This window comes from Pongo abelii, chromosome 5, assembly GCF_028885655.2.
Source record: "Pongo abelii isolate AG06213 chromosome 5, NHGRI_mPonAbe1-v2.0_pri, whole genome shotgun sequence".
NCBI lineage: Eukaryota > Metazoa > Chordata > Mammalia > Primates > Hominidae > Pongo > Pongo abelii.
The window spans coordinates 23,360,874-23,386,022 of record NC_071990.2 but is presented as its reverse complement, the minus strand read 5'-3'; the positions used below and the strand labels follow the sequence as shown (position 1 = coordinate 23,386,022).

Here is a 25,149-nt window from a genome sequence, read left to right as displayed (position 1 = left end):
TGATGTTTTAAGGAAAGAGATCATGAAGCCTTGGCCAAAATTGGACAGAAGAGCATTGATTTGATTTTTAGAAGCTCACACATGTTGAAATAGGTGCTTAGCTTATGTAGTAAACACTAATTCTGGCAAGTTTATTTTGTAGGTAACTAAACTGGAATAATTCATATGATGGGGGAGAGTTCCCTGACCCTCTTGTGAGTCTTGCCACAGGGAGGGTGTGGGGGGTTGGTGGTAGCTTGTTTTGCTTTGTTGCTGAACTCAAACCCCTTGCAGGAGGGGGAGCATGCAGGTAAGTGGGTACAGGAACCAGGGCTAGTGCGTTTGGATGCCAGGGGCAGCATCTAGCAGTTGCCCAAGACCTCTGGAGCCCCACAGGGTGTGTGTTACAATTAATGCTCTTTTAGCAGTTGCTGTCCACAGAGGGCTAAGTGTTAAACAGTCCCGTGGGGAATCAGGGTGACATATACCCTGCCCTCTTGGAACCTGGATTCTTGTCCAGAGTACAAGAAGAATCAGGTCACATGGACTTGAAGGATGGTGAATGCAGAGGTTTTACTGAGTGATGGAGGTGGCTCTCTGTGGGTTGGGGGGCTGGAAAGGGGATGGAGTGGGAAGATGATCTTCCCGTGGAGCTCAGCTGTCCCCAGCCAGACTCCTCTCTGACTGTCCAGCTCCCTCTTTGACATTCAGACACTTCTATTCTTTCCTTCTCTGCTGTGCCAGTCTATTCCTCTGCCAGTGGAGTTTGGGGTTTTTATAGGTACAGGATAGGGGGCATGGTGGGCCAGGGTGGTTTTGGAAAAAGCAACATTTGGGCAGGAAAGCAGCAATGCTGTTCTCATTCAGGGCCATGGGTCCAGGCTTGAGGGTGGAGCTCTCATCAGGGACTCTGCCCTCCTGTCTCCCGTCCGTATCACATACAATGTGGACTGCATGTAACATTCCTTCCCAATCTCTTTAATGTTATAAGTAACTTCAGGAGGTAGCCTCACCATCGTTAGTCAATGAAGGCAGAATGTCAGAAAAGAAAAAAGAGCAGCTTTATAATGAGGAATGGATATAATTATAGTTATTATTACAGAGAAAATGAGGCACAACATGTTTAAAAGAATAAAAATATGATCAAAGATCAATTTAAAATACATTCTCATCTTGCTGTAAATACCACACAATATATCTCTGAAAAATTTTGATCACATATTTAGATTGGCCCATTTAATATTTTAGAAAGTCCTAATCCATTCCTGCCCTCAAAACACTCAAAATAGAGACCCAAATTTATCTCACGTAATCATCATACACGTAGATGTTAACATTTATGTCTCATTTTTCTTTTCTGTAAAATTGGAATAATAAGCCACTTGTCCATGTCACATGGTGGTTTACTAGGATTTCAATTCTGATGTCTTTCCACGTTGCTGGAAAATTTTCCTTTATTGTATAAGTTTTAACAAAAATTCCTTCCCACTTCTTTAGCCTTTTTCAACCCTTCAGAACAAAATACATTTCAGTTTAATAAAATGTGTTTTCAAAAAGTATACTTACAAGCAAAGGTTAGGGTGGTACAAAATCAAGCATGGTTACAGCCTCCCACCTCCAACCTGTTTCCTCAATGGAAAGTATTTTAATATCTTCATCTAATAAATCTGCCTTGCCTATAGGGGATAAAAGTGCAAGTCTCCCATGAGTTATTATTATTATTATTTGTAGAAAGAGTCTTGCTCTGTTGCCTATGCTGGAGCGCAGTGGTGCAATCTTGGCTCACTTCAGCCTCTGCCTCCCAGGTTCAACCGACTCTCCTGCCTCCCGAGTAGCTGGGACTACAGGTGCGTGCCACCATGCCCAGCTAATTTTTGTATTTTTAGTAGATATGAAGTTTCACCATGTTGCCCAGGCTGGTCTTGAACTCCTGACCTCAAGTGATCCACCTGCCTCAGCTTTCCAAAGTGTTGGAATTATAGGGGTGAGCCACTATACCCCGTGAGTTATCTTGTGTACAAAAGAGTCTGGAAAACATTCTAGTTGAGAGGCAGCACTCTTCTCTACCAGAAACATTTAAAGTATATTTATTAATAAAACAGAGTAAAAAGATACCAGGGCCAAAGTCCATCAGTATGACCAAACAGGCCTGAATTCATCCTTTTGATTGGCCTGACTCCTTATGTTTCTTTGGCCCTACCACCATATGACCTGACCCAATTGAACAACATTGGTCTTGCTATCAAAAAAAGTGAGAAAGTGGATCCTGATAAAGTGAAAGAGTCTGTACCTGAGTGAACCACAGAACGAACTTCTTGAAGTTGTGGTTACTCAGACCTTAGTGACATTGAAGATACTGCCAAAATCTTCTAATTATCCCCAAAGCACTTACGTCTCTTAGGCTCTATCATCATGTTACCCCGTGCCTCCTATAGTCCCCTTTTTTGCGCAGTGCTTTTGCTTGGATTTTTATTAGCCATTTGTCACAAGAGTCCTGTAAGATGTACCAGCCATCATCGCTCTATTTTCACAAGGCAGGGAGGCAAAAGAGACATGGATACATTAAACGATTTGCCCCTGGGCTCCAAGTCTTTGCTAGCCTGTTACGCACAATGTCACTGCAATCGGCTGGGGGTGGAGGTTGCTGAACCTTGTTCCAGCGTGCTTGCAGTCATTTTTCTGGATTACATATCTGTGTTCAGGGCAAATGAGCACGTGTAACATGAACAAGGTTTCGTTAGGCCATTCTTCTACTGCAAGTCAGTTAGAAGGATAGATGCCAAAATCTCCACATCTTTGAGACACAGGACTGGTCTCTGACTTCCCATGGCTGATTTTAAGTCTCTTAAAGTTAGTGGAGAAAAACAAGTGCAGAAGATTCCTGTGGGTCTGGAAAGCATTAGTGGTAAATCTTGAGTGTAAAGCTCATATACACCACTTTCCCTTAATGAACATCTAATCCAGCAATACAACACAGTCCCCGTTGTCAGGACTACACATCTGCTATCCACATCCCGGCAGGGGTTCCAGTTTTCTTGGAAGAGGACTCCAAGTCCCTGCAATATCCATTATGCCCTTGAAATCATGCATGGGCATTTGGAGTAAATATAGCCAACAGACTTGGCTGAATGCAAACTGATCAGGACTTTTCACTATCCCTGAAATGCTTGAAAATAAGTGTAAAAAATAAGTATGCCAAAATATGTATATTGATGTCTCTTCTTTGTTTTCAGTAAATATTTAGCACTAATTGCAGTGAAGGTGCTAAGGTAAGTAATAAAAATGTAAAGTGTTTGAGGTAAACAAAGCGTTTTAATATAAGAGGAATCCTAATAGGAAAACAGATATATAAAACAGAATCAACAGGAGCCTGGGTAATCCCAGATGGTGTAATTTCCAGTCCAAGAGCAGAAGACCAATGTTCCAACTCAAGTAGGCAGGCAGAAATGAAAACAGGCAAATTCCTCCTTCTGCCACCTATGTTAGATGCTGTTCACCTACACTGCGGAGGCAACCTACTTTATTGGGTCAATTGATTCAAATGCTAATCTCTTCTGGAAACACCCTCACAGACATACCCAAAAATAATGTTTAATCTGGGCACCCTATGATGCAGTCAAGTTGATAGATAAAAGTAACCATCACAAACACATAATCTAGAAATATTTACATACACAGGTATACCTCTATTGGCATACATGTAGTTCTTTCTTACATCAGTTCTGCAAAACCCAGATCAAGAAGACCCATCAATCACCAGGTCCTGGTATTCCTGCTTTTGTGTAGTTTCCTCCCACACTGAATTAAGCTGACCTGTATAACTCACAAGACATTGCAGGAATGATGGTGTGTGTGCTCAGGCTGAACATAAAAGACTCTGAGACTTCTGCCTTGCCCTCTTGTAGCTCTCTCCAGGAAAAGCTGCCTGCTAGATAACATGAAGACACTCCAGCAGCCTCATGGGGGTGGAGGGAAGAGAGGCCTCATGGTGAGGAACTGAGGTCTCCTACTAAAAGCCAGCACTAACTTGTCAGGCATGAAAGTGAGCCACGTGGAAGCGCATCTTCAGCCCCTGTGGACCCTTTAGATGACTGCAGGCCCTGCTGACATCTTGACTGAAACCTCATGAGACAGCTAGAACCAGAATCGCCCAGGTAAGCTCCTCCTGGATTTCTGACCCATAGAGACTGTTTGAGACAGTTTTAATAAAAATATTAAGCCTCTATGTCAGTGAGTAATTTATTATGCAGTGATTAATAGATAACGAATACAACTTCTATATTATAAATCAACATTATCCACATTGCACTTAAGTCAAGAATAAGGCATAATTTTTGAATTGCTGTCATATGATTTGTGGTAAACTTAGTGAAGGGACACCTTGTCTAAATCCCCTCATCACCAGAAATTCAAACTGATAAGATGGCTGGTCAGAAAGGTACGGTCTGCAGCCATACAGGGAGAAGCTTTCTGTCTGTTCGAATATTTAAGTCTACCTTAATTGTGCTCTAACCTATTCAAAGAGTCTGAAGTACTGGTGGGATTTTTAAAAAATATTTGTTACTAATAGCTATGTTAGAATTTATAAAAGTACTAACTTAGAGACGATTTAATGTTATTCCTACAACATAATTCATATTCATTATGAATAGGAAGAAAAAAGGAGAATTTACTGCAAGTGCTCAGGGAAAAGATGAGCATTCCAAGGTGTCCTCATGAGGAGTGTGCTATCCTAGTAAATACCATACATCCTGTGTGTCTCCATGGAAAAAACAATCTGAAGCTAATCCACTCATAAAAATAGCAGATGAGTTATACCATTGAGCTAGTATTTTGTAAGGAGTCTCTGACAACTTTATAAAGGAGGTGAGGTTTTCTCGTGCGTTTACAAGAGACAAGTTTGATTGCAAAACAGGCAGAAAGGTTGCCTTGAAATCTCAGATAATCTATGCAATGCTCAGAGGTGGAACAGGGAGACCAGGTAGAATGTGGGTGAGCTGGTTAAGAGGGTGAGATGAGGATGTATACATGTAAATAAAATAAAATGAGTCATTCAAGACATGGTGGAATTAAGTGGAACTAAAAAACTTAGGCTGGAGAAGGAAAGTGGAGACAGATGTGTGATCACATCATGTCTAATTGTATGTAAGTGCAGAGAGAAGAACACCAAAGGTGTGGGTTTAGGTCCCAGAAAGCCACTAGCCCCTTAATATCCAGAAAAGGACAAAAACTCATGGGAGTCAAGCTCTGTTTGCCTGGAAGAAGAAAGATAAAGACACAGACAAGCTCCCCTCCCCCACCAGTCAAAACTACTATTCTGCCTGTTTCCTGATTCTGAACCACGTATATTCACTCGTTTCATCATTATCTCATTCAAAAATATATTCATTCAATTAATAATGATTTACTGAGTGTGTATTATGCAGCCAGTGCTTGCATGGAACTCAGGTTACAGCTGGAAATGAAACAGATCTGGTCTTACATCCTCTGTACATCTTCTTCCTCCCGTTACCACTCTGTCCTGTCTTCAACCTCAACTTCACTACTAATTTCTTACTTAATCATAACAGCGCTCAATAAAAATGTAAAAACACAGACAAAATTATTCCTTACTCAATATTTCTGGCAACGGCTACTGCTATTCTCTTCTCTGTCTCAATTATCTGAAAAGAGGAATAATACAATCACTTCCTCTTAATCCCTCAATCCTTAGCACTCTGATTCTATTCCCACCTCTGCAGGGAAACCACAGTGGACTTCTTTATGAGGTCATTTATGAATTCCTTCTGAGTGCTCTATGACATTTAAAGCAGTTTTCCACAACTGCTTCCATTGTCACCTAGGACCTCATTATCTCTTGTTTTTCCTAATTCCTCAATGCTTCCTTTTCCGGCATCAAATGACATTATCCACCCAATGTTTTGCCTACGGTTTCACTCCATGCCCTATTTCATGTCCATTGTATATAAGAAGTAAACTCCTCTGAGGACATCTTTTCAACTACAATTCTGAATAATTCATCTTTTCAGTAAATTTTTCCTGAGTGCTCCCTGTGGTTCAGGCACAGTTCCAGATGGTGGAAATAAAGAAATAAAGCAAAGTTCTCACCCTCGTGAAGTTTATTTCTAGTCAGGGAAGACATGAAATAAAGAATGTGTCAAGAGATCATACATGCTATGATAAAGCACTGCACGATCTCAACTCTCTCAAATTTTTCTTCTCTCTCTTATGCCCAAATCTTGTCTTTCCCACTACCCTAAACATTTCTCTGAATATGTGAATTCAACATATTCCAAACTGAGTTCATCATGAATTCCCCTCTACCGGCCACCCCCCCTTATGTCTCTGTCAGTTCTCATTCTCAGCGACTTGAACCATGATGTACCCAGTGGCTTCAACTTTGATACATTTTCTGTATTGCCAGTGGTATCATTTTTTCTAAAATGTAATAGTTATGTCTTTGCCTTACCCAAATTCTCCTAGCAGCTCTCCATCCAGAGTCAAGCCCAAACTCTATAGGACACCAGAGAAAGCCTTCCTGCCTCTTGTCCCTTCTGTGTCCTTCAGGATACACTTTCTTGCCTTCACCTCTTGGCTCAAGCTCTTTCTTTTGCGAATCATGTCCCCTCTCACTCAACCACACCTCCATTGAGCTAACTCCAACTTAGGCTTTCTTCAAGGTGACAAAGTAACATCTTCTTGTAAATATGCAGCGTTCTTTGCCTTTCTACTTGAGATCCCCATCTCCAATCAATGTATCTCTCTTTTTTTTTTTTTGAGATGGAGTCTTGCTCTCTCACCAGGCTGGAAGGCAGTGGCACCATCTCAGCTCACTGCAACCTCTCCCTCCTGGGTTCAAGCGATTCTCCTGCCTCAGCCTCCTGAGTAGCTGGGACTACAGGCACACACCACCACCCTCAGCTAATTTTTGTATTTTTAGTAGAGACGCAGTTTCACCATGTTGGCCAGGGTGGTCTCGATTTCTTGACCTCGTGATCCACTCACCTCAGCCTCCCAAAGTGCTGGGATTACAGGCATGAGCCACGGTGCCCAGCCCCCAATGTCTCTTTATGTTCCCTTAACACTCAGAAACTTATCTTGTCATTGATTGTAACCACAATATATGATAAGTTATTCTATTTCTTGTCTTTTTCCCACATTCATCTGTGACTTCGCTGGAGAGAAAGACAGTTTCCTGCATCTTTTCCCCCAGAGTATAGTGCAATGCTACCCATAGAGGAAGTTTAATACTTTGCAATTATGAATGAGATTAGTACATTACTAACTCACAAGGTTGGCAAGCAAATCGATACATTGTACCAATATTATGCTGACTTACATTTCCACATGCTTACGGGTACTGCGCTGTTGGAATATAGTAGCTCCCCCAGTCACAATTTCACCTTCTGCAGTTTCAGTTACCCACAGTCAATGGCAGTCCAAAAATATTAAATGAAAAATTCCAGTAATAAACAATTTATAAGTTTTAAATTGCCCATCATTCTGTGTAGCATGATGAAACCTGGTGCCCTCCTGCTCTACTCTGCCTGGGACAGGAATCATCCCTTTGTCCAATAAATGCAAGCTGTAGATGCTCTCCACCCATGAGTCACTCAGTAGCCATCTGTGATCAGATCGACTGTTGTGGTATCACAGTGCTTGTTTTCAAGTAACTCTTGTGTTACTCGATAATGGGCCCAAAGTGCAAATATTTAATAAGGAAAGAAAAAAAAATCCTATGCTGAGGTTGCTGAGATCTATAGTTAGAATGAATCTTCTATATGTGAAATTGTGAAGGAAGAAGAAGAAATTCAGGCTAATTTTGCTGTCACACCTCAAACCACAAAAGTTACGGCCACAGTGCATGATAAGTGCTTAGTTAAGATGGAAAGCCATTAAATTTGTGGGTGGAAGACAAGAATAGAAATGTTCCAATTGATGGTGGTTTCAGGCATTCACTGGGGAGGGTGGGGGCTTGGAACTTACGCCCTTTGAAAAAGCGCAGACTACCATTATTTCATACATTCGTATTCATACACAGCCGTGTGCTCTTCTGCAATTTTAAACTTGAAGTGGTAACTTAAGGAAGTATCCTCTTCAAGTCAGTTGCTGGGCAAAGTGGTTTTGTTTATTCTCAATTCTCCTTAACAGTAGAGCTGTGTAGTTTCCATGTGCAGCCAACTATTTTTCATCCAAGAGAGTCTCATTAGAATACTGTGAATCATTCCTCAGAGCCATACCTGACCCTCTCAGGCTGTGGCATGAGCCTCTCCCATCGTCTCTGCCCAAATAAAAACAAAGCAACTGTTGTTCATGTTTTCTTTCTGAAACCATCTGTCATCTTCCTCACCTTAATTTATGCCCCTTGTATTTATAGGAAAAGGGAAGAGAAGAAGAGAGGTAATTTGCAGAATATTGTTTAAGAGAAAGTAATCTTTAAGCTCTTCACTATTTACCTTACCTCCAAACATCCTTTGTAGGTTCAGTTCCATCCAGGAGTACATTATTTGACTGTGGTGTGACTCTTCCTTTCTCATTACCAGCAGTTAAGCTGGGCGTAGTGTGTCAGAGGCTTAACTCATAGCCAATGGTCCCGGTGTCTGGTGGAGACAGAGGGACCCAGGTGCTGTCAGCTATGGCTGAAAAGTAGATCATGAGCTGACTTTATATTGCAGGGCATAAAAAAGAGAGAAATTGTGGCCCTTGGCAAGATTGAGTTGTGTGGAGAATTCTTCCCCCCACAGCAAGACTACAAAAAAAAACAAGCAGTGTTCTTTGGAGACTCTTGAATGCTCACTCAAAGGCATACTGCTGGGCAGCTATTTTGTAAAAGTGGAGAAATGGGAAATGATCATGTTCTGAGGTAGCTGGAGGCTGTCTGGGCTCACAACCAGGCTGCACTTCCTTGGGAAGAATAATTACCCTGCCATATGTGGCACTCTGGAGAAGAATGAGACAAGAAGTGGCTATGAACTAAGTCATAAGAAAGTAAATTAGGCCAAGTACTCATGCAAAAACTCACTACCACTTACTAATTATTCATTCATCAAATATTTTTTGAGCACCTACTTTATGCCAAGCACTCTTATAGGTGTGGGGGGATAAGTGAGCGAACAAAGCTGACAAGAACAACAACAAAAAATATATTTTTATGATGCAACATTTTAGTGAGGGAAAAAATAAATAAAAAACATACCAAATCAATGATATAGTATATTAGAGAGGGTCAGGTGTTATAGAAAAAAACAGAACAGGATGGAGGGAATCAGGCGGGCTAAGAGAAGGACTGTCGTTTTAAATGGAGCCACACTGAGAAGGTGGCGACTGAGCCAAGAGTTGAAGGAGGAGAGGAAGCGAACTATGTGGCTTTTTGGAGGAAGGTTATTCCCTGCAGGGAAACAGTGCAAAGGTTCTGAGACAGGAACATGGCTATAAGTTTCTGAAGAATCAAGGAGAACAGGCCATCGGAGCAGCCTGAGCCAGGAGAGGGTTATAGGAAATGAAGATGAGGAGATAACAGGCCAGCAATGAGGACAGATAGTGCAGGGTCTTCTGGGCCACTGTCAGGACTTTTGCTTTCACTCTGAAAGTACTGACGGGACATCCATTAAAGACTTTTGAGCAGAGGGGTGGCATAAGATGACTTCAGTGTTTATAAGAGCTATGTTTGCTGCATTGAGAATGGTTTGTAGGAAGATTGTGTTAAGTCCTGGTCACTAGGGCACTGAGAAATACAAGTTATCTTGTTAAATCATTTTAGCAAAATAGGTATTATTATCTATTTTGTAGATGAGGAAACAGAAAGGGGCAATCGCCTGAACAAAGTTACGTAAATAGAGAATGATAGATCTAAGATTTAAACCACGAAGTAAGCAATAACATATATTCTCCAAGCCCTATAGCAGTGTCAATTCTGGTTTAATTGCATTGAGGCTCAAGGTTACCAATGGAGTGTTGTGTGTGTCAGGAAACAGTCTATAGCCTTTTGGAGTTACCACATGAACTAATTTCCGGGCCATATATGACTGATATAATTAAAAGCTTTCACTAAAATTGCGGATGCTTTTAATAGTTAATCAACTAGTTTTCTACATAAAGAAGAAAGAGTCCCTGTCTCTCTTCATAGATGTATCTGCAGATTGCTTTGTTCTCCTGCGCAAGGATTCCTGTATCATTGAAGAGGTAGAACCCTTGTTAGGTTACTAGCACAAGCTGAGTTGACATCTTAATAATTTCCTAATAACCCCACACTGTTTCTGAAAGATACAGTATTTTTCAGGAGCAAATATCAGAAAAAGTGATCAAACTAAATAAAAGCAGGGACCACAGGCATAATCAGTGGTTTTTAGTGAAGGCTACCTGTTGAAGTAAATCCTTATGATTCCTGTATCAGTTTGTTTTTAACATACAACATCCCTCCTTTTAGCTAAGAAATACGCAGAAAGGCTTGTAGGGAAAGATCAAAAAAGGTAAAAAAATATGTATACAAAAACTGAAATCTGCAAGTTTTGGTACCTGCTCTGGAAACAAAATATTGAAAAGAATGAATAGACTATGAGGGCTTCACACTCATCAAAGCAGGTGAGCCATCACTTTAAGATGCAGATCAAAAAGCAAAGATGCAAAAATATTTTCTGCAAATGTATTTGATTATAAATGTTACAATTACTTGAGGAGGTAATTTAGAGGATATTGTTAATTTGCTAACTTATTTGATTATTTAATTGCAGACATTAGTTTTCAAACCATTTAAATTCCAGACTTCCTGAATATAATCAGATGTGATTGGACATGACTTTCTTGAGCTAGACTTGCCAAGAATATTGCTCTTGTTATTTACCTAGTGGCAGATGACCAAAATATAGGCTTCTGCTATTTTCTTCAGGTAAAATTTAGTCAGGTTTCAAAGATCATCATAGAATTCAAGAGAACTGAATTTCAGAAATTTTAAAACTCCACTCGAGGGAAGAAAATCCCAAAGTCTATTTAAACCATATAAGGCTCACAATTATATCCATGCACTACCACATGAAACTGTTTTGCCTATGTGATGTGAAGCATGAGAAAATAATTAGTAGCATTCAAAGATGTGGCCTCACATGGAGAAGAACATCTGGATAATCAATTTATTAACTAAAAGAATCTGAATGTTTGGGTGTAAAGAATTGTTCCTGTTCTTTGGTTAGAAAAGTGGACTTGAAGTCATTAGAGAGAAGTTCCTTAGGAGAAGGAATCTCATTAAAGTTTCAGTGTGACCTATTTTAAGCTTGACTGGAAAATACATAATAGTTCCGATAGAAACCAGGAATAGAGCAAATCAACATCCCAGTAAAGTGCCTGCTTCTACATAGATGCCGTAAAGATTCCGAGGAAAGTTGACACTTTTCAATATATAGCATCTGAATGGAAATACAGTTGTATGTGAGATTGGTTAAATAAGTCTCATTACTTTACAGTCACACTGTACTTGGGTTTGTGCATTCTACTAAATTATTCTTACCAGATTATTTTATAACATTCAAAAAAAAACTGTCTCTGGTTCTGATTCTGTCATAATATTCAGGGAACTTTTCTGTCATTTTATTTTTATTGCCCTCTGCAGATGGCCTTCAGAAGTTCATCTACATCAATTTATTGTATATATTTTGTCTTTGTTTCTTATTGATTCAAAGCTACATTCAGTTGTTTTTAGGTATGCTTCTATATGAAGTAATGTGACGCATCTTTCAAAATCATTTTACAAAGACCAATGCTGTTGGACTCCTGAATTCTGATATTTTTTCAACTGCAGAAACACTAGCTAGCTATTGAAATTATGGCAAATATTTCTTTGTTTGATTGACTCACATCAAATTCCAGTGAGAAGCCATAATGAGTGAGTGGCTTGACTTTCTATCACTGAGGTATCTGATTCATTTTATTAGTCAGAAATACATTTTAACCTTATAGAAAGATTTTGTTCATTAGACACACATACATACATAAATACCCCTAGCCTAGGCATACCCCATATGTAAGAAAGTTAACACTAGAAGAAAAAGCATGTGCATGTGTGTGTGCTTATTTTATCTGTCTATCCATATGTAGATACTATATCATCAGATCTAAATCTAGATATATAGCTAACGAGATATGGAAATCATTTATGTCTGAGAAAAAGATATGGACTTATAGTAATATGGGCAATGCATTTCTGTTCTCTTAAGTGAGTGTCTTCATCTCATTTTACCCGTTGGATCCAGGCTCCAGGTTACTAACATAAATCTGTCAGTCTCAAAGGCTATGGTGTAAGGTTTCCTTCAGAGGAAAAGACATAGTAAAGCATACATCATCTTACTGCTATGGATTAGTTTAAAATGAATTAATCATTTTTGTCAATAATTTTCTTTCCTCTCTGTTCTCACCTCACGGCAATGTCCTTGAGGCCATCATCTCCCCAAAAGGCATGGGGTGGAAAAAGGTAAAATCCTATTATAACTATTTTACTATTTAGGTCTAGCAGCTCTTCTAAAGAACACAGTAGAAAATGAAACACAGAATCTTCATTAATTTCATTATGATTGGTTTAGATTGTGCAAGCAGTTCTCAAACTTTCATTTCTTTTATGCCCTGTTGTTGAACAGGATTACAAAACAAAGATCATTGGCAGTGATATGGTTTGGCTGTGTCCTCACCCAAATCTCATCTTTAATTGTAGTTCCCATAATCCCCACATGTTGTAGGAGAAACCAGGTGGAGATAATTGAATCATGGGGCAGTTTCCCCCATTCTGTTCTTGTGATAGTGAGTTCTCATGAGAGCTGATGATTTCATAAGGGGCTTCCCCTTTTGCTGGGCACTCATTCTTCTTCTTCCTGCTGCCATTGTGAAGAAGGACATATTTGCTTCCCTTCCACCACGACAGTAAGTTTCCTGAGGCCTCCCCAGCCATGCAGAACTGTGAGTCACTTAAACTTCTTTCCTTTATAAATTACCCAGTCTCATGTATGACCTTAGGCAGCGGGAGAACAGACTAATACAGGCGGCCAGTTAACCGTTTTTTAGCATACTGCCTCTAGTTATCCATGGTGTTCAATTACAGGAGTTCAACTTATATTATTATGTCCTGGTAATGCCCTTTTAACACTGTATTTATTAAACTATCTGGTTTTCTTTCACAATCCCAATATAAAAATAACTATTCCTTAACTTCAATAATTCAGAAAATTGGCTATAAATGTGTTAGGGAATAAGAGATAGGTATGAAGAATAAAGATTATAAATACCAGTTGTCATCTTCATTCCAAGATCAAAGTACTTATCCAGTTACAAAAGTTTCCACAGTAGAGTATTTCCTGAACCTGGAAAATATCTGCCTTTGTCTTTTTATATTCTCTAGAGGTACAGTTTATTAGTCTCAACTCTTCCTTTGATAACTCCATAGATATTGTTCCAACATTTGTAGACACTTTTATTTGCTTGGCTGCTTGTAGTATTTTTTTAATATCCATATAATTTCAAACATGCATCTGATTATTTGGAGTGAGAATTTCCAGTCTGTATAATCCCTTGCTTTCTGATATAAAGAAGCTTCTTATAAAGAGTCTCATGGGATATAAAGAGCCCTTTTTTACCTCTTTACAGATGCTTTTCTGAAGAACCATGTAGCTAGGCCTTGTGACTTACATTGGGTAGGTTACTTTCTATCTAACTTGTTTTTGCCATCGCCAACGTTTATTAGTCTGCACTTTCAGTTATGTTATAGATTCTCTTGTCTTTAGTGTATTTTCATAAGCATTCCGGTGGGATATTGGGAGAGGCCATATTAGTGGGTTAGAGAAGGGTGTAATGTTTTAAAGCTGAAGGCTATCAGTAATGAATATGAGTGACCTGTAAAGAGAAGGGCTACCAGGATTAAACAAATAAAAATTGTTGCATTTTCTTAAAAAAAATTATAAATACCAAATAGCCCAGGGCATATTAAAATAGCAATAATAAAAATCGTACTATTCCATAACCAAATCAAGTTTTGATGGAAAGAAGCACATAACTGATTGCCTTCTCATTAGAACAACAGAAAATCAGTTGTCCTATTGGGCTCTAATTGAGAAGCCAGATGGAGGCTGGCAGTCCGAGTGGCATTCCTGGGACACACAGAACCACAGGAGGCAGTGAGCAATAGGTTCATATTTCTATTTGCATATAGCCAGAACTGCATTTGACAGCAAGAATAGATTTCCCAAACCAAGCATCTCTCATCAAACATATATTCCTCTGGTAGACAGCAGGCAGCAGCTTCTCTTTTAACAGGCATTTTCTAGTTTTTATGCACACTCCTAATGATTTTAATGTAGAGAGAAGAGGTAGGTACAAATATATGAATGATTTGAAGAAACTATAGGTACTGAATTATTTCTCTGCTATTTCTGATTTTAACAAACATGCTGCTAGAATGAATAAGGATGTTTAGCAATATCACAGGATACAAGGTCTATATGTAAAAGTAAATTGTACTTCTGTATACTAACAATAAAAATTGGAAATTGAAAAAACAGCTGTGATAGCATCATAATGTGATAATATGGGGATGACTTTAATAGAATGTGTGCAATACATTTACCTTAAGATTACAAAATATTGCTGAGAGAAATTGAAGAAGACCTAAATCAATAAAGACATACAATGTGTTTGTGGACTGGGAGTCTATATATTATTAGGATGTGTATTCTCCCCACAGTGAAATATACACCAAAAACATTTCAATCAACATTGATACATAATTTTTGTAACAATAGGCAATTTGATTCTTAAATTTACATGACAATACAAAAGCAATAGAGAACCAAGATTATTTTTAATGAGAATGACAAAACAGACTACTTAAACTACCTGATTTCAAAACATGATAAACTTACTGTAATGAAGATGATACGGTATTGACATAAGAATAGACATACAGGTAAATGAAATAGAATAGTGAGTTCAAAAACAGACATATACAGTATAGTCATTTGATTTTTGACAATGTTTCCCAAGTAAATTAATGGAGAAAGAGTAGCTTTTCAATAAATGGTGCTGAAACAATAGAATATTTGTACTTAATTATACCATATACAAAAATTAAATTAAAATGAAGCATAGGCCTAAACATTATATTTAAAACTACGAAACTTCTAGAATACACAGAAGAAAAATTTTGGCATTTGCTTAAGCCAAAAAATTTTTATGACACACAGCATACGAGAGAAAAACTGATTTTGTATATGGTATAGGATGGAGTGGAGTTTCACTATTTCCATATTTCCAGCATTTTAAAAAAAGATGAATATCAAAATTGTCATTATAATTTAATATTTTTTCCAGAATTTTTGTTTCATGAAGATTGTGGAGTACAATCTATCTCAAAATAACCTATCTGAAGCCCCTATTTAAGATTTCATTATCAATGTTGAGGTCTAGTTGTCTGTATCTTCATCTTATGATTTTAAACTTTTCAATATGTCATAACTTTTTTCTCAAGTAGATATAAACCTTGAGAATCACCTTGCTATATGCTTGTTGACATGATTTATTAGCTGAAGGGATATATTAGTGGGCCAACTGGCATTTGTTCATATTTTTATTACATCTCTCAGAAAAGAGAGAGGCAAAGACAGCAAGGGAGAGATATGGGTCTTAGCAAAGATAAGAAGTATAAGAGAAAACAAGAGCGCTGTGTTTTCCTCTTTTTCTCACAGTGGTGTTCTGGCACAGCACTCAGGCTCTATTTGAACCACCTGGCTCCCTTCACTTACGCAACCAAGAATTACAAAATATACCTGAAAGGACACTGAAACTCTTCAAGATGTGAACTCTTTGTTCAAGATGTGAACTCTTTGTTCCTATGCATATCAATCTCTTGTGAGTTTCCCTCTTCTGATGCCTTTACCATTATCTTCAAATGTTAGTTGCTTATACAAAGAGAAGTTGTCAGGGATCTTAAGACCGACAAAATTTGTGTTAGCAACTGATTATTAACTTGGTTGTCATACTGACAGTGAGAAGAACACAAGATTAGAAATAAAGATCTAATATTTACTTAACTCCAATTCCATGATAAGCCCTGTTTAACTTTTCTCTTGCTTAGTTCTCAAACATTTCATAGAATTCTAATGACTTTGGTATTATTTCCATTTTAAAGATAAGGAAATTGAGACTCATTGAAGAAAAAGGTACTTGACCAAGCCTAAAGAGAAAGTAGACAGCAGTGTTTTAATTCAAACTGAGATCTGTCTGAAGTCAGAATCTGTGCTCTTTTTGCTACTTTATCCTACATGCAGGAGGGTCAGTAACCTAGATTCACTTTTGTGGCCCTGTCAATGAGTAGCGGCAAAGATGGTGCATTCGTCATCTATTGCTGTGTAACAAATTATCCCAGTAATTACAGCTTAACATAGAAGTAAACATTGATTTTACATAATTTCTGTGGGTCAGAAATTAGGGAGTAGCTTTGTTAAAAATGCATCCACATAATTTTATTTTATTTTTTTGAGACAAAGTCTCACTCTGTCATCCAGGCTGGAGTGCAGTGGCGCAATCTCAGCTCATGCAAGCTCCACCTCCTGGATTCATGCCATCCTCCTGCCTCAGCCTCCCAAGTAGCTGGGACTACAGGCACCCGCCACCATGGCTGGCTAATTTTTTTTTTTTTTTTTTTTTGTATTTTTAGTAGAGACGGGGTTTCACTGTGTTAGCCAGGATGGTCGAATTTAAATTTTTTGAGTGATGGCACAGGGAGGTTTATTCATTGAAGAAAAAAACGTATTACTTGCATTTCCCCAGAGAAGGTGTGTAGGCCACTCTGCACAGGGTCATGTGGAGATGTGCCAGAGTTTGTCAGGAGGCAGAGGAAAGAAGGGAGGAGAAACTATGGCCCAGAGTCTTTATTGTGTTTTCTGTGAAAGAGGCAAAGCAGGTCAGGGATAACATTTAGCACTGACTGATTAGAATAATGGGGGTTTCTGTGCTGTAGGGGTGGTCTCTAGCTGTGTGATACCTTCCTGGCCTTGGGTGGATTTAGGGCAGGAAAATATTGGCTTGGTGTGTGAGTCAAATAAAGCAGGTGGTTGGAGGTATTGACTTGAGATTGAGATTGGCTGGTTCACATAGGAAATATGCATTTTTGATCATCGGTGAGTTGTTTCTTATCTCTGAATTTGCTAGCCATAGGAGGAGGAGTTTATCCTGCCAGCTAGGCCTCTAAAGATGTTAAAACATTATAAAATATATTTTTAACCAAACAGGATGTATACAGCAGCCTAGTTGTGCCGTTCTGACTTAGAGTCTCTCATGAGATTCCAGTTAAGACGTCAGCCAAGATTGCAGTCCTTGAGGGTTTGATGGGGGTTAGGGGATCCACTTCCAAGATGGTTCATTCATATGATGGTGGTTATTGGCAGAAGGCCTGAGTGCCTTTCAGTATTAGTTTTGTATTGCTCTATAACAAAGTACTATAAATGTAATGACCCAAATGAACACACATTTGTTATCTCACAGTTTCCATGGGTCAGGAGTCAGGGCAGGGTTAGATGGAGGCCTCTGCTCAGAGTTTCTTCTGAAGCCGAAATCAAGACATTGGCTGGGCTGTGTTCTCACTGGGCTCAGGGTCCCTCTCCAAGCTCACTCAGGTTGTTTGTCAAATACAGTTCCTTATGGTTGTAGGGATGAGGTCCCTGTTTCCTTGCTGATTGTTGGCCAGGCATCTCTCCCAGCTCCTGGAGGCTGTCCTAAGGTCCTAGCACGTGGCCTTCTTGCAGCATGGCAACTTACTTCTTCAAAGGCTGCAGGAGAATCTCTTTCCAGTCTGCTATGACAGTGTTACATAACATAATGTAATCAAGGGGTAACTGTCCCTTCACCCTTTCCATATATGGTTATTTGGTCATGCATGTCTGATGGTATTCTTATGTTCTGCCCACACTCATGGGGCAGGGCATGCACATTAGGGGGCAGGAAGCTTGGGGCCCTGTTAGAATTGGCCACATGTAGCCACTATATAGGAAAGCTATGTTTTAGAAATATGAGTGTCTTATAAGAAAGATGTTTTCTTCATGAGGCAATGTTCCTAAAATATATGCTGGGTAATCTATGATCCACTAATGAGTCGGAAGCTTGGGGCCCTGTTAGAATTCTCTGTTGACATGGACATGGCAGCTGGCTACTCCCACACCAAGCTATCCAAGAGACAGCAGGGAGAAGCTGCTGTGCTATTTATGACCTAGTCTCACAAGCCCTGTACCACTACTTCTGCCACATTCTATTTTTTGAAAATATTAATAAGTTGCTAAATCTGCTCTACCCTCAAGGACAGGGAAATTGGGCTCCACTGTTTGAGTGGAGCTTATAAAAACTTGTGGACTTATTTTAGAACTACCATAGATGACATTTAAATACTTTAGCTCTCTGCCTAATCAGCTACAGAATGAAAAGCTTCAGCCAGTTGGTTATTAAGGTTCTTGGCGTATAATATGTGCATGTTTATGTATTTGTCTCTTTAGTAACTTCACTTGTGCCTCCAGAAGGAATATCATTGGTGAGGGTGTGACTCTTTCTAAGGAAAATATAATTTATGTTGAAATTAATTGGTCTTGATTTTATATTATTGCCTTTTTCCATCAAAGTGAACAATTTTTCTCATTTCTATAATTGAAATAATAGATAAGAACTTACGTGAATGGTTTTAATGTGTGTGTGTGTGTGTATATGTGTGTGTTGGGGGGATTATCACAACATGTTTTGCCACATTTCAAACTGTGAAATTGTTTTTATTGCTTCTTTTTTTGCAGAAGGATTTTTTTAATAAGTAACTTTTTCTTCTGAAATAACGGGTAGAGTTAACTTTGTCTATTTTGTGAAAGGAAAGGGGAAAAGTGAAAAAAAGTTAACTTTAGTCATCCTGACCACCCTTGACATTCAGGGAAAGATACAAATCCACATCGAGTTTTCCCATCAAGGAACTGCTGTGGTTTATGGCATATATCTCAGACCCATTACTTCATGGATTTAGTGGATCATGGATTACCTAGCATACATTTTAGGAACATTGCCTCATGAAGAAAATATCTTTATAATAAGGCACTCATATTTCTGAAACATAACCTTCCTATATAGTGACTACATGTAGCTGCACTGCCTAGGAATATATATTAATAAAAAGCCTCTGTCATTAAGATACTTGATCTTAGACAAAACAGTTTCTTCTGGAGGGCGAAGTGAGCTAACACTATTTCTCGCTGACATTTTGTGAATTAAATACTGCTATGCAATTCAAGAGAATATTTGCCAGAGGAAATTCCATTAAAGAAAGCTACAGCCACATTTCCTTCTTTTCAGAGTTTCCAAATCAGCAACAGTCCAAAATTAATCTCAGAAACTGGTCTTCTCAAGTGGTCAACTAGCTGTCACTTGATTTTAGCACTGTTTATTCAATAAGTTTAAATAATTGGCTGGGTATGGTGGCTCATGCCTATAATCCTAGCACTTTGGGAGGCAGAGGTGGAAGGATTGCTTGAGCCCAAGAGTTCAAGACTACCATGAGCAACATAATGAGATCTTGTCTCTTTAGAAATAACAATTAAAATTAAATAAATAAATGATCAAAGAAGATACTGAAAACCATTTTTTTAGGCCCTTAAAACCCAACCCAAATTAAAGAGTGGAAATCCAGGCACTTCTTCAGGGTGCCATTATTCCAGGGCTACTAAAAAGTCATGTGGCAGCACACAAAAGAGACACAGTGGAATGAAGAAGAAGGTTGGATGAAATATTCTAAAAATTTAACTTAACATAGGTATGCAAGAGTTATGATCTAGAAATATCTAATTTCTTATGTGTATATATTTTTTGAACTTTTATTTTAGGTTAAGGGGTACATGTGCAGGTTTGTCACACGGGTAAATTGCGTGTTATGGGGGTTTGGTGTACAGATTATTTTGTCACCCAGGTAATAAGGATAGTATCTGATAGGTAGTTTTTCAATCCTTAACCCCTTGTCACCCTTCACTCTAAAGTAGGTGCCAGTGTCTATTGTTCCCTTCTTGGTGTCCATGTGTATTCAGTGTTTAGCTCCCACTTTTAAGTGGGAACATGTGACATTTGGTTTTCTGTTCCTGTGTTAGTTTGCTTAGGATAATGACCTTCAGGCCCATCCATGTTGCTGCAAAGGACATGATCTCATTCTTTTCATGGCTGCATACTATTCCATGGTGTATATGCCCCACATTTTCTTTATCTGGTCTACTGTTGATGGACATTTAGGTTGATTCCATGTCTTTGCTATTGTGAACAGTGATACCTAATTTTTAACAATTTACTATTTGCCAGAAACTGTCCTAAGCACTGTACCTTTATCTTAATCCTCATTACCTTGTAAAACAAATACTATTTTATATGCAAATGAGAAGAAAAAGGTACGTCAAGAAAAGTCAAGTAATTTGCGCCCAAGGTTGTCTTAGTGGGAAAGTGGCAGAATTAAGGTTTCACCCAAGGAAGGCTGATTCCAAAGCTCGAACTTTTAAACATGGTACTCAAAAAATCTGACACAGAAGCTACTAAGGAATGTTAGTTCAGGTAATTCCGAACTTCTGATTTGCTAAATGAAATATCTAAGCTAGGCACTGCCACCAGTAGAGCACCTTCTTTGCTCTTCCATGCCGTAACACTCAGCCTCTTTTCTAAAGAAATACAATGAAACAATAAGAATATTTGTTCAAAAGGATATTTCATTAGTTATATTTCTTTTCTGCAATAATACTACATAATAAAAAGCTCCCAAAATCTAAGTGGTTTTTTTGTTTTTGTTTTTGAGACAGAGTCTCGCTTTGTCGCCCAGGCTGGAGTGCAGTGGTGTGATCTTGGTTCACTGCAAGCTCCACCTCCTGGATTCACACCATTCTCCTGCCTCAGCCTCCCGAGTAGCTGGGACTACAGGCGCCTGCCACCAAGCCCAGCTAATTTTTTTTGTATTTTTTAGTAGAGACAGGGTTTCACTGTGTTAGCCAGGATGGTCTCGATCTCCTGACCTTGTGATCCGCTCACCTCAGCCTCCCAAAGTGCTAGGATTACCAAAGTGCTGGGATCACAGGCATGAGCCACCGCACCTTGCCATCTAAGTGGTTTTTAATGATTAACATATCTATGATTTTTTCCTGTGGACAGGCCTATGGGCTGACGGAGATGGCTCTGCTTCAGATAAATTTCTGGGATCTTCCACAAGTGAGTCACCCTGATAAAGAGGTGTCTAGGGCATGCTGTTCTCATGGAAGATGCTAGAAGTATAACAGCCATGACAAACAGCCGATGTTCACAGCAAAATGGCTTATATTCCATTGGCTAAAGCAAGTCATGTTCAAGATCAGAGCCAATGGGGCAGGGAAGTCATGACAAGGGTAAGGAGTGAACAAAGAATTGTGGGCAAGTAATACCATCCACCACAAGCACCAATTCATTAGCTCTCTCATGTTTAAGTGACTTTATGAGGCTTTCCTTTAGAGTAGCCAGCCTTTCTTCAAATGCCATGTTACCCATTTTCTTGTTCTAACACTCTAATTCTCATAGTTTCTTTGTTTACTAGGGCTTCCCCTATTTTTTGGTTATTTATTTGATTTATAGAGGAACATTCTCTCTGTATGAAGCCATACCATTGACTGCCAGTCTTAGGTATTCTATATCTGCATATCCACCCCATTCCCTATACCAAGACACACACATACTTTCTTACCCTAATGATCTAAAGACCATTTTTCTGGGCACAGTATGCAATCTGCTAAGTCTTTTATCTTACCACTTAAAAATTCAGAAAGTAAGGCCATCTCTTTCTCATAAGCAGGTCACAGTGATGCCATCTTCTCTAAGAAATCTTCCTCCTCCTCTCAAGTTCTGATTAATTGACCATAGAAATATGATCCCTTAGGCCATTGAACAAACTCTCTCTTAGCCCTCATCACACTGTACAGCCTCTGCCCATTTTCCCCCGTGTATGCCCATTAAATTGTAAGATCCTGGAAGGCAGACTTACTACTATATCAAGTACCTAGATTAGTGTCTGGCACTCTTAGATAAATGTTATTTCTTCTTATTGTTATAGTCTTCACAATTATATCCCTATACTTAGAACATTTTCTAGCACATAGTGAATGCTCAACAATTACTAATTGAACTTTTTTTTTTTTTTTTTTTTTTATACCTTGAGAGCAAGTATGACTAATTTCCAATCAGGAGATAAGAGTGAAAAGTAGCTGGTGCTCACTTTGGGTCAGGACATCATTTACTGTGTCACATTTAGTAATCACAAAAATCATGTGGATAGGTTTTATAACTGAGGAATCAGAGAACAAGCAACTTGTTCAGGATTTGACAGCATTGAATTTAAACCCAGATCTGTCCCCCAAATTTGAGCTCCTATCACAGAGGTTACAAGCATTTCAGCATTGTGAGAACAGAGGCAGTGGTCATTGTAAACTAGGCTTGCTTCACTCAGTTCAAGAATGAGAAAAACATCTTTGCTCTTGGCTTGTGATATGTGTCCTGCAGGATTTTTACTTTCTCTCCTTTATTAAGTTTGTATATTCCTGATTTTGAAACAGATCATAATAGGTACGTACTCCAAACTCATTTTCAACCTTAAGATTGTGCAATCCCCAAACCCTATCTACCAGCCAAGAGCTTTGCCAATTTGATTTTCTAGTAAGACAGAAAATTCTATTGCAAATTTATCCTGAGGCTTATAACCGGTATCTATTGGCAAGATTTAGGAAGACAAACATAAAATGCATGCTCTGTAGCAAAGCACCCTCCTGAATTGCCTCCATATTTCCTAGCAAACATACCGAGGGCTTTTATACCCACAGTATATAAAACTATGAGCCCAGCTCATATGGTTCAACATGCTTTCACAACACGCATTGAAAGATATTACCTGTACCTTGTATCATGTTTCAATTTTCCCATGAATTAGCATTTATTTTCAATGACTCAGAGAGAAAGTCTGTAATGCTTATAAATTGATTTCTTTTGGCATGCTGACGGAATGAAACAGAAACTAAATGCAAAACAGTGCATTTAGGAGCATCAGTGAAAAGATGAGCATAAACCTTTTGTGAGAACTGTAGCTTTAAAATCACCTAAATTTTCTTCTCTTCAGAGAGAGAGAAAAAGAAAAAAGAGAGAGGCAAACAAACAAACAAAAAATCATGAACATCGAGATTTGAGTTTTATGCTTGGGCTACAGTTATACAGTGTCCCATAATATACTTTTCTTGGTAGAACCAAGATTATTTTTGAGCAGATATTTAATAATGTATTGTTCCATTAAGTATTATTCCCTACATATGCTTTAGGTTATATTCTTTTACTTAAAACACAAGGTTACCTCTTCTACTAGAAAACTTTAATGAAATGTTTCCTGATGCAATGATTTGAAGGCTGACCCTGAAGAGGCAGGGTTTCTGGTGTCCTGTTACAATGGATTTTTCATGTCTTGGGATCTCCAAAGGATACGGGAGCATAGTGGTAAATTCAGTCTTGCTACAGAAAGCTTACATATGTATGTACACTTCCCTCACCTTTCCTTCCAAAGGCCCCAGGAGCAGATGTTTGCAGATTGATTTATGCTCCATTATATTTAGCTGTCACTTCACCCAGAACTGAAAAGCAGTCATCTCTGGAGAAAATATGACAGTAGTTTAATGAAGTACATGGATACTGCAATGAAGGGCGGGAAGTGAAGGCGCGTGTGAATCTCAACCTGCTATCATAGAAATGTAAGAATGGTTTTTCTGTCAGGTGTTCTGTGAACAAATTTGGAACATGGAATTAACATTCAGAGACGACTTTGTAACAGCACCCCTCTGTCCCCTTCAGCTCCTGAAACACAGCCTTTCATGACCCCTGGTGGGTGACAGGCATTACCCCTCTTCCTGGCCCTCTTCAGGAAACCCTCTTCACAATAATGGTTGCCAAATCAACCTGGAATCTTGCTGCTAAAAATGATAGAAAGCTGGGGATGGTGGCAAGTGCCTGTAGTCCCAGCTACTTGGGAGGCTGAGGCAGGAGGATAGCTTGAGGCTAGGATTTTGAGACCAGCCTAGGCAACATAGTGAGACTCTGTCTCTAAAAAAAGAAAGAAATTTATAAAAATGTTAGAGCCCGTTTTTGTTGAGCATTCAGTGGCTTCATTTAGCCTCTTCTGAGGAAGCCAGCCCTTTTTAGCAGCCTTCATTTGGGGAAAGCACAGGGCTAAGTTATTTCTGGAGATGCAGCCAGCTCCCAATGGGCCATGTGGAAAGCATTCTGTCCCATCCCCCAAGCTACACTGCTCTGCCTCCAACATAGCCTTCACCCAGAACCATTTGATTTGGGAAAACTATGGAACATGGTTTCATTTCATTTTCCATTCCAAGGGTTCCTCTTGTACAGTGCAAATCCTCCCTAGGGGCAACTCTAATCTAATTCACCTGATGGAATATATTTCCTTCGGACTGGAGAGACCAGGAAAGGATGCAAATGCAGATGTTGGTTGTATTGGAATTCTAGGTGAAAAAAAATTAAAGATAAAACGGATAAAAGGGAGTGAAAGAAGAGGCTGAAAGTACAAAAGCTACATTGAGAACGTCTGCTTAGGAGGGGATCTATTTTTTTTTTTAATGATTTCATGCCTCTGCTCACTCACTGTGGACTGTAAATTCTAATGCTTTCGAACATCTCCATTTATGGGAACCTCTGCCCTTCAAATGTAATGTCATCCAAGAAAAGTACCATCTTCCTCTTTAATTCTTTATCTCATTGAGCAAATGAAACTTTGTTTACTCTTCTGCTTTATCATATACTTTATTTGTTGCTTTGTGAAGCACTACATTATGCATTTATTGACATATATGTTTATTTTTAGTAGAGACTTGGTGCATAGGAAGCTTTTGGTCGTTATTAGTGAGATTGGATTACATTTGATTAATCTGTGGAAAAGCAATTTATGCTTTCCCTGTTTTGCAGGAGCGCATCTCACGGTTATTGAAACAAATAATTTCAAGAGTCTGGGGAGTTTCCCTGGGCTCTGAGTGGCCCAGTATGACACTAAGAAGCCAAGGTGAGATTTGGGAAGGATCTTCTTACCTCAAGACAGGGCAGGCATTCTGTAAACACTCTATAAGGACTTCA

General features: G+C 38.9%; 1 long non-coding RNA gene across 1 annotated transcript in view; it reads right to left on the bottom strand.

Annotated features, from left to right (window-relative positions):
- LOC134761609 (uncharacterized) overlaps positions 1 to 5,698 on the bottom strand; it is a 32,112-nt gene extending 26,414 nt beyond the window's left edge. Inside the window, exons 1-2 of the long non-coding RNA XR_010140519.1 lie at positions 5,593 to 5,698; positions 1,546 to 1,655 (exon numbers count right to left, since the gene is read on the bottom strand). This is a non-coding gene — a long non-coding RNA (uncharacterized LOC134761609). The remainder of the gene's footprint in view (positions 1 to 1,545; positions 1,656 to 5,592) is intronic.
- Positions 5,699 to 25,149: the final 19,451 nt, after the last annotated feature.